This window comes from Delphinapterus leucas, chromosome 18 (genome assembly GCF_059928025.1).
Source record: "Delphinapterus leucas isolate spDelLeu-1000000601 "Yukka" chromosome 18, BTC_Dleu_Yukka2, whole genome shotgun sequence".
Lineage (NCBI taxonomy): Eukaryota > Metazoa > Chordata > Mammalia > Artiodactyla > Monodontidae > Delphinapterus > Delphinapterus leucas.
The window spans coordinates 58,308,301-58,317,269 of NC_143146.1; positions in this window are offsets into that span (position 1 = coordinate 58,308,301).

The following is an 8,969-nucleotide window of genomic DNA, read 5'->3' on the forward strand; positions in this document are numbered from 1 at the left end:
CTCCCCGTCCTTCCTCTCTTCTTTCTTTCCTTTCTCCCTTCCCCCTTTCCTTCTTTCTTCCCTCTCTCTCTTCCTTTCTTTCTACCTTCCTTCCTTCTTCCTTTTTTCTTTTTCTTTTCCTTCCTTCCTCTCTTCCCCTCTCCTTCCCTTCTTCCTCCACCCACACCCAGTATCAACTGAGAGTCTAGTAAGTGCCATTCTGCCATAGATGGGGGGCGGCGAGATGCGTGGTAAAAAATGAACAAAGCCCAGTCCTGGCCTGCCCAGAGCTCACAGTTGAGTATGCTAATTCTCAACAATCTCGACAGTGAGTTTCATTGTGCACATCAGAATCAGCTGGAGCACTTGGGACTTCCCTGGTGGTCCAGCGGTTAAGAATCGCCTTCCAGTGCAGGAGACGCCAGTTTGGTCCCTGGTTGGGGAACTAAGATCCCACATGCCGCGGGGCAACTAAGCCCGTGCGCCACAACTAGAGAGAAGCCCGTACGCTGCAACAAAAGATCCCTCGCCCCACAACTAAGACCCGACGTAGCCAAATAAATAAATAATTTTTTTAAGTGTTAAAAAAAAAGAATCACCTGGAGCACTTAAAAAAAAAAAATTCCTGAGTCCCACCCCAGGAATCTTCAAAGGTGCAGCCTAAAATACCTTTTTCGTAGGTATTATGAAAAAAAAAATCTTCTCAAGTGACTTTGTTATATAATCAAGGAGACACAACCACTGGCCCATTGGAGAAAAAATAGCTACAACAGTATGTGATATGTGAACACAGAGCTGTGTCAGCAAGGAGGGAACTACTAATGCAGTTGTTGGAAGGGGGTTGGTGGTCAGGGAAAACTTCATAGAAGTAATGCTTAAACTGGGTCTTGAAGGATAAATAGGAGTTTGCTAGGGGGTTACCAGGGCAGGTAAAAGCGGGATGGGGTGGGAGAGTCCCTTTAGACAGATATGTACACGTGAAAGGAAAATGGCTCCATGCAGCTCCACAGGGCTGGAATGGGCTAGACTAATAGGAAGTGCTTTGAGGCAGGGCCAGAGGGATGGCTGGGGCCAAAGGATGCTAGCTTTAGAGGTCTTTCCAACTCATTTGTATGTTTTCCCTGCAAGCCATAGGAAAACTTTGAAGAGTTTCAAAGAAGACACGATAGAATCACATTTACATTTGAGAAGGATAAACCAGAGGCCGCGTTGTTGAGGCTGAAGCAGGGAAGATCCGCTAGGAAGTTCTTACATTAATTCAAAAGACACACCCGGCATCTCTTATGGCCCAATACTGTCAGGACAAGAGGGCTTTGTCAGACACCCAGGCAGGACCCATCAGATCCTTTACAGGTGTGTCCAAATTCTTCAGTTTGCATTTGTTCCTATGGAAACTTAGTGCTTTTTCTATTGCCCCCATCGCACCATTAACCCCACACACCTGGTGTGAGAAAGGGGTTTATAAGCCTCAACCAATGCATTTCCTGCTTCTCAAAGCTGGTTTCAAGATGGCAGCGTGGATGGAGGCGTGATCGTGGAGCCAGTCTGGACAGCGTTGACCACAGATTTGTTGATCATCTCTGGCAGGTAACAGCGATGGAATAAAGGCCTTCATTTTATGTGAAGGATGTTTTTGAGGCAGCACAAACTTTTGTTTTATGGTTAAATCAAAAAACAGCTTGTTAAATTTACTGTCTTGTGACCACATCCCCTACTTTATGTCCTTTACCCCCAAACGTATGGAACTGATAAAATACAAATGAATGAAACATTCAGAAGAATTCCCATAGGGTAGCATACAATGTCCATAAGTCGCTGCTAAACGGCTCAAAGATAACTTTTAAATCAAATGCTTCCTTAGATCCAAGATATTTGAGTCTGCTACGAAAAGCTTTGTGCCCTAAAAAGTAAGCAAATGTAGAAAGAGCAGTTTCAAAACCTGAAGTGAATGAGGTTAAAGCAATGTTTTAGAAAGATTATAAATGGAAAAGCAGATGTAAGAGCTAAATACTGAGTGAAACAACTAAAAATTACGGGTCAGACCCTGTGATTGATGTTACAAATGAATGCTTTAGAGTGAAACAATAGATACAGTGGTATTTACAGTTAGTAAGCCCAGCGTATATTGTATCTCCGTGATTTTGTACTATTTTGTGTTGCTTATTAAAAAAACTTGTGAGAAGGATTTAGAAGCCTCAACCAATACACTCATTGCTTTTCAAACCCCTGGTCCTCTATCTTAAAGAGTATCAAAAAGCAAAGATGGGCTGAAAAATGCTTGGGAGACTTAACATTAGGCGTGTGAGTCTAATTGTTATTTTTATATGCATAAACAATGATGAAATCATCATAGAGGTTGGAACAAGCCACAAGACCCTAGAGAAGCTATTAACAATTTACTATTTCCAGATCATGTGGAAATTTGAATTCCATTTACCAAAGATACGTGCAGAAATGGTTTTCATGATGATTAAGACCTGTAACTGTAAAAATGTGAAATTTATAGTATCGTAAAAAGGTTCGTATAAAATGCAAATATCTCAGCTGGGTGGGTTGGCCGTGGAAATCTCAGCTGGGTTCCTGTCTGAGCTCATTACCATTCTGAGTTCAGCATGGGCATTGGTTTTTGTTTTTTTTTTTTTAAAGACAGCGTGTTATTCTTAAGTAGCTTTGATTATCTTCTGAGCATTGTGATGGCCTCTTCAAATAGTGAGCAGCTGTGCAAGGCAAATACGTACACCAAAAGTGTGTGAATTGGGGGTAAATTAGGGCATTTTCTTGCGTTCTTACCACTATGAAATAGCTCGCTCAGGTTTCAGTAAACTAACGTTATCTGGTATGCGAGAGAAGCCAGAACCACTGAGATCACATGTTTATGGACGTAAAGGTTGGAGGAGGCATAGACAAATGCAAGATGAGAGAAAGTGGAAATGGAGAAAATAGAGGTGGGGTGAGGTTTGCGTTCAAAGGAGAAGGGAAGGGAAAATAGATGACCTGTAGGCTTTGATTCGAAAAGCATGGTGAGATACTGAACACTGTAACTGGAGCCTCCTGAGCAAGTGTAATTATCCCTGAGAACTCCTTCCATTGGCCCCATCCTTAGCTAATCTAACAGGGTGATTAGGTACAGTCCCCTCTCTGGGAATTATCCCTGCCCTCACTTTCCATGGAGGGGGCAGGGCTTGGCAGCCTTGCGTGTATCCTGTGGTTGCGATTGACCGTTCACACTTCAGTCGTGGCTGGATGGACCAGGGTCCAATTCAGTGGCTGCAGAGTGATCAGTTTCTCTCCTGGGAATTTGAACTGACACCCTGACACTCTGTTGGAAGTGGATGCTACACCTATATTATCATGTAGTTGGGGGTGTTTGGAAATGCACGGAGGTATTTTAGGTTGTAACAGTGAATAGGTAAGGAGGTGCTACTGGCATTTACTGGGCAGAGGCAGGAGATGCTAAATAACGAGCAACTCTGCAGTGGACAACGGGCTCAGTAAAGAATTGTTCCACCCCAAAAGTGCTACAAGAAAAGGCTTGGTGGAAGACATGGACTGTTTAAAGGGACAGGGAAGAAAAAACATTCCATATTAAAGGAATATTAATTGACCCAAGTTTTAGGCCATGCCAAACCATGAACACATGCCAAAAATATCATAGCATCCTCTCCTCTCTCCCTTACTCCCATAGATTACTTAGCTTTCCCAAACTGCCGTAAGCCAGAAATATCCCAGGGAATGCTCTTCTCTTTTCACACCTAAGCTAGAGCAGGCTTCCAGGTAGAGAAAGGGAAATGGGGAGAAATGACCTTTCATTGAGCACCTACTGTTTGCCAGAAACTTTTGGGTACTCTACAAATGTTGTAACATTCAATCCTCACAATAGCCCGGCCAGGTAAATATTTATTCCCCATTTTGTAATAGATGAAGAAGCTGAAACTCAGGCTAGTCGACCTGCCCAAAGCCAAACAACTCACAGGCAGAGAAACTCTGATTTGAACCCAGGATGGTCAGAAGCCAAAAACAGGTCTCTGTAGGTAACTCCACACTTGAACCATGTTATTACCCAGCCATACATCAAGAAGTATCCGTTCTGTGAATGACTGTGAGGTTGTGAGGGAATAATTCAGCACCTGGTGGAGAATCAGCAAGTAAAGAAGATCTAAAGTAGATTTAAGCACCTAAATCATTGGGAAGGGAAAACGGAGTTTCTGTTTAATAAGTTGCAGCTACGCAAGACATAAGTTCTTGATGTGCCTATAGTAAACCACATGGTAACGTACACTTAGATATTTGTTAAGAGGGTAGATTTCATGTTGTGTGCTCACCACAATAAAACAAATCACAAAAAATATTACAAATAAAAATACACCGAAAAAAATTGTCCCACCCAAGCTGCCAGGGGTGTGCCCATAGGACAACCACAAAGTATAAAAAAGAATTGGTTAGGAGTCAGGGGTACAGGCGTGGAGAGGAAGCAGCTGCAAAGAAGGGAGACAGGCACAGTGATGAGGGGACCGTGGGCTCGCGGAGTAGCAAGGGAGTGCTTCCCCCATTCCCGTTGCACTCAGGCCTGCCTGCAACTCCTGTACTTGGTTCTGCCAGATGTTCCTATAACCTTCAATAAGGCACTTTTCAGCCTGACCTAGTTTAAGTTGGATCCTGTTTCTTGCAACTCGATGATTCCAGACTAACACAAAAATACATGACATGATCCCTTCCCTAGAACTGGATTGTAGCTGCAACAGAGTGGGCCCCGTAAGTGAGGTCACAGTTCTGTACCTGTTGTATCTGCAGAGTTATTATTAGTGCCTCCTCTCCCCATCTCAGAAGCATCCCAGTTTAAATGCAGTGGCTATGCTGCCCACGAGGCACGAGGACTCCAGGCTGCTCTTTACTGACACAGAACCGGTAGACAGCCTAGAAGCCATGCACTAGGAATGGTCTCTGGGCCCTGGAAGCAGCTGTCTATGCTTCATCTGGTTAGTAAACATTTGTTTTCAGCTTAGCCTCAGGCTGAGCTGGGGGCTAGAGGAGTATCAGAAGCACCCCTGCCCTTGTGGACTTGAATTCCAGTAGGAGACAGTGAACTGTATACAAAATAAACTTGCATTACGTGTTAGGTGATAAATACCCTGCAAAAAACAATAGAGCCGGGCAAGGAGACTATGAGGGTGGTGGCGTGAGGGATTCAGGTGGTAGGACTAAATAGGGTGGTCAGGGTAGGCCTTTCCCCTCCCCCGCAGCGGTACTGAGATATAATTGACATATAATATTGTGTAAATTTAAAGTGGACAACAAAATGACTTGATACATGTATAGAGTAGACCTGCTTCAAAAGGTTTTAAGTCATTGAGAAATCATCTCCTTTGACAGTCCTATATGGCCAGTGGGATGTTGGTGAGTTTTATGGTGCCTCTCAAACTAATGTCCATTCCGATCACCTGGGGATCTTGTTAAACTGGAGATTCTGATTCAGTAGGTCTGGGATGGGGTCTAAGATCCTGCCTTTCTAACAAGCTCCCAGCTGCTGCTGCCACCGTGTTGTCTGTCAGATCAACGTTTGTTAAGTAGAGCCACTGGGTGTCGATGGTGAGGTTCAACAAAAGACCACAGGGGAAGTTGAAACAGGTTTACTACGCACAGGTGCTAGAGGAGGTACCCGGCATGCCTTGCGGGGCCAGGCAGGGAAGTCAAGGTGGGGTGTGGGCAGAGTGGCAGGACCTGGGCCACAGGCCTTTTTAGAGTGGGTGGGTGGAGTGCTTTGGGGTTCTGTGGCTAAAGCCAGATTGGTGAGTTTAAACCAAAAGGGCAGGGTTTTGGTAAGCTTCTTGGGGGTCTTATCTAAGGGGCACACAAGGGGAAGGCCCTGGGAGGCAGAGACACTCTTTATCACAAGGGTCATCAGAGAAGTCACAGGGAACTTAAATTTACTTGTGAATCTACAGGCTGTAATCCAGTGCATGCACTTGCCTGAGAGGCTAATGTCAAGTTAAGGCCCCCGTGGGCCACTTGGCCACACAAGGTGGATGCCAAGGCAGCAATATCACAGAGCAGTTTAGCTGAAATCTCCACATGCTGGATCTCTGCTCTTCTTGGAGCAGCGAAGACCTACAGGGCGGACTTACATTTCTGTGCCAGTTCCCAAGCACACAGCCCCCTGCATTGTTTAAACAGGTGCTCTGTAAATACGAGAGGAATAAATGAACTGAAGAAGGAGGTAAGATAGAAAATGTCAAGTAGTATTAATGAACAGCTAAGCTATGATGATTGACTCACTTCACAGATTCTTTGTTCCAAAGCAATGCCTCATCACAACTGTGTTCGTTTGCACTTCACTATAACAACATTTAAACCATACAGAATTAATTCAGTTTTAAATGGGGATGTCGTTAGGGATCCTGAAAGATTTCTTGCCCTGGACTTTTTTTTAATGAATTCATCATGAATTTAAATTTGTTCTACCTACAGCCTCAAGGGCTGGCCCTGTACTTAGAAAATGACCGATGTAGTATCATTTGGGTGCCAGAATGGGCCATGTGCTCAAAAAAACTAACTGCCCCGACTCCAGAAAAGTCACCATCATAACTTCATTTAATCAACAAACAATTTGATTATCGAGTCAGTACATATTTACAAAATACCTACAACTTGCTGAGAACTGTAGGTTGTACAAAGATGGATGAGGGCTTCCCTGGTGGCGCAGTGGTTGAGAGTCCGCCTGCCGATGCAGGGGACACGGGTTCGGGCCCCAGTCTGGCAGAATCCCACATGCCGCGGAGCGGCTGGGCCCGTGAGCCATGGCCGCTGAGCCTGCGCGTCCGGAGCCTGTGCTCCGCAACGGGAGAGGCCACAACAGTGAGAGGTCCGCGTACCACAAAACAAAAGATGAATGAGACATAATTCTGGTCTGCGGGGACCTCTCAGCCTGATGTAAAGATAAGAAATAGACATTGAAAGATGTATAGATGGCATAAAATTATTTGTTAGAAGCCCTAAACTTCTATGCAAAAGAGTAATTGCCTAGTTCCGTAAGCTTTGCAATCACTAGGGAGTTGAGCTGGGGATTGAGAGAGAATATGATGGTACATGGACTGATTATAGGGACTTTGGAGTTAGACAGTGGTGGGTGCTAACAGGATGACTTTGAGTAAACGCTTTCCCTCTCTAAGCCCAGTTCTTCATCTGCAAAAGAGTAATAATAACCGCTTCCTCTGTGTTGACCTGAGACTTATGGAAATAGCATATTCAAAGCACTTAGGATAACTAGGTGAGCTTCCTGGAGTAGACACGACACAGGTGTTAGTTCCTAGTCCTCCAACTTGAGTGGAATAAGCTGTGAACATCACGCTTCACTTCAGCTCCTCCATCCCTCACCAAGCACTCACTAAGGGCCAGGTACCAGGTTAGATGCTGGGATAACATGACTGTGGCTTAAACAGAACTGCGTTCCTGCCCTCACACACCCCTCCAGACTGCACAGTGCAGTCGGCTCGGTGCCGGGCAGGGGCTGAACCTGAGTGAGAGGGTCAGAGCTGAGTCTGGAGGATGACCAGCGTTGGCCAAGAGAAGGCAGGAAGGGCACGTCACCAAGAGGGAACAGCATCGCCAAAGGCCCCTAAGCTGAGGAGAACAGGGCACTATGGGGCTTGGCGGGGGGCAGTGGGAACAGGCTGGAGGCAGGGAGACCAGCTGGTAGGTACTTTTGTCATCCTTCTGAGAGGTGATTAGGACGGGAGGCCAACAGTGGGAGTGAGGATATTCCCCAGGTGGGCACAGGAGACACCCCAAGGAAGAGGTGAAAGGACCCTTGACGGGGGAAGCTCTGGTCTTCAGCGCTGTCCGGACATCAGTGCCTCGAACAGGAATAGCGACCTGCGAGGGGAGCTGGCTTGGGCAGGCGGCAGTGGCCTCAGCTTCAGACCCGCTGAGTTCGCACTGGCTCCCAGGAGAAGACTGTGTTCTCCCGGACTCCCCCGAGAAGCCACCCGCCCACTGCAGTATACCCACAACCAGTAACAGACTTTGTCCATATACTTTCCTTGTGCAAGAATCTTTTCTCCCTTTTCTAGAAGGGAGCAAAGTGGGAGCACAGAGCCGTGGATGCCTGGGACCTGTTTTAATAGGAAGATGGGAAGAATTCTGGTCCCAGGTGTGGATATGCAGACAAAGCGAGGTGCCTACCTCCCTCTAAAGCCCAAGCCCACCCCGACCCCTGGCCCCTATGCTCTGCACCAGAGCAGAACAAGGTCATTTTTGAGGTCGCTCCAGGCTCTTCCCCCCTTCTTCCTCTCTACCTTGGATCATCTCAGGAAAGAAAGGGCCCTCTTCCCTCTAAGACCACCTCTCCCTGTGCTACTGACCTGTCCCTGTGGCTCTGGTCATTCTTATGAATTACTCCCCCCCTTGGGTCTTCAGTTTCACCTTCCCTATTTTATTCTTTTCTGTCTAAAATGATGGTTTATTGTACCATCTTTAAAAATAACCCCAGGGCTTCCCTGGTGGTGCAGTGGTTGAGAGTCCACCTGCCGATGCAGGGGACACGGGTTCGTGCCCGGGTCCGGGAAGATCCCACATGCCGCAGAGCGGCTGGGCCCGTGAGCCATGGCCGCTGAGCCTGCGCATCCGGCGCCTGTGCTCCGCAATGGGAGAGGCCACAGCAGTGAGAGGCTCGCGTACCACAAAAAAAAAAAAAAGATTCCACATATTAGTGATAGCATACAGTATTTGTCTTTTTCTGTCTGAATTATTTCACTTAGCTTAATGCCCTTAATGTACATCCATCCACATTGCTGAAAACGGCTGGAGTCCTTCATTTTTATGACTGAATAATCATTATATAAATATGCCACATTTTCTTTACGCACTGTTAGTAGACACTTAGGTTGTTTCCATGTCTTAGCTATTGTAAATAATGCTGCAATGAACATGGGGTTGCGAATATCTTATGAGAGTGATTTCATTTCCTTCGGATAAATACTCAGAAGTGAAATTAC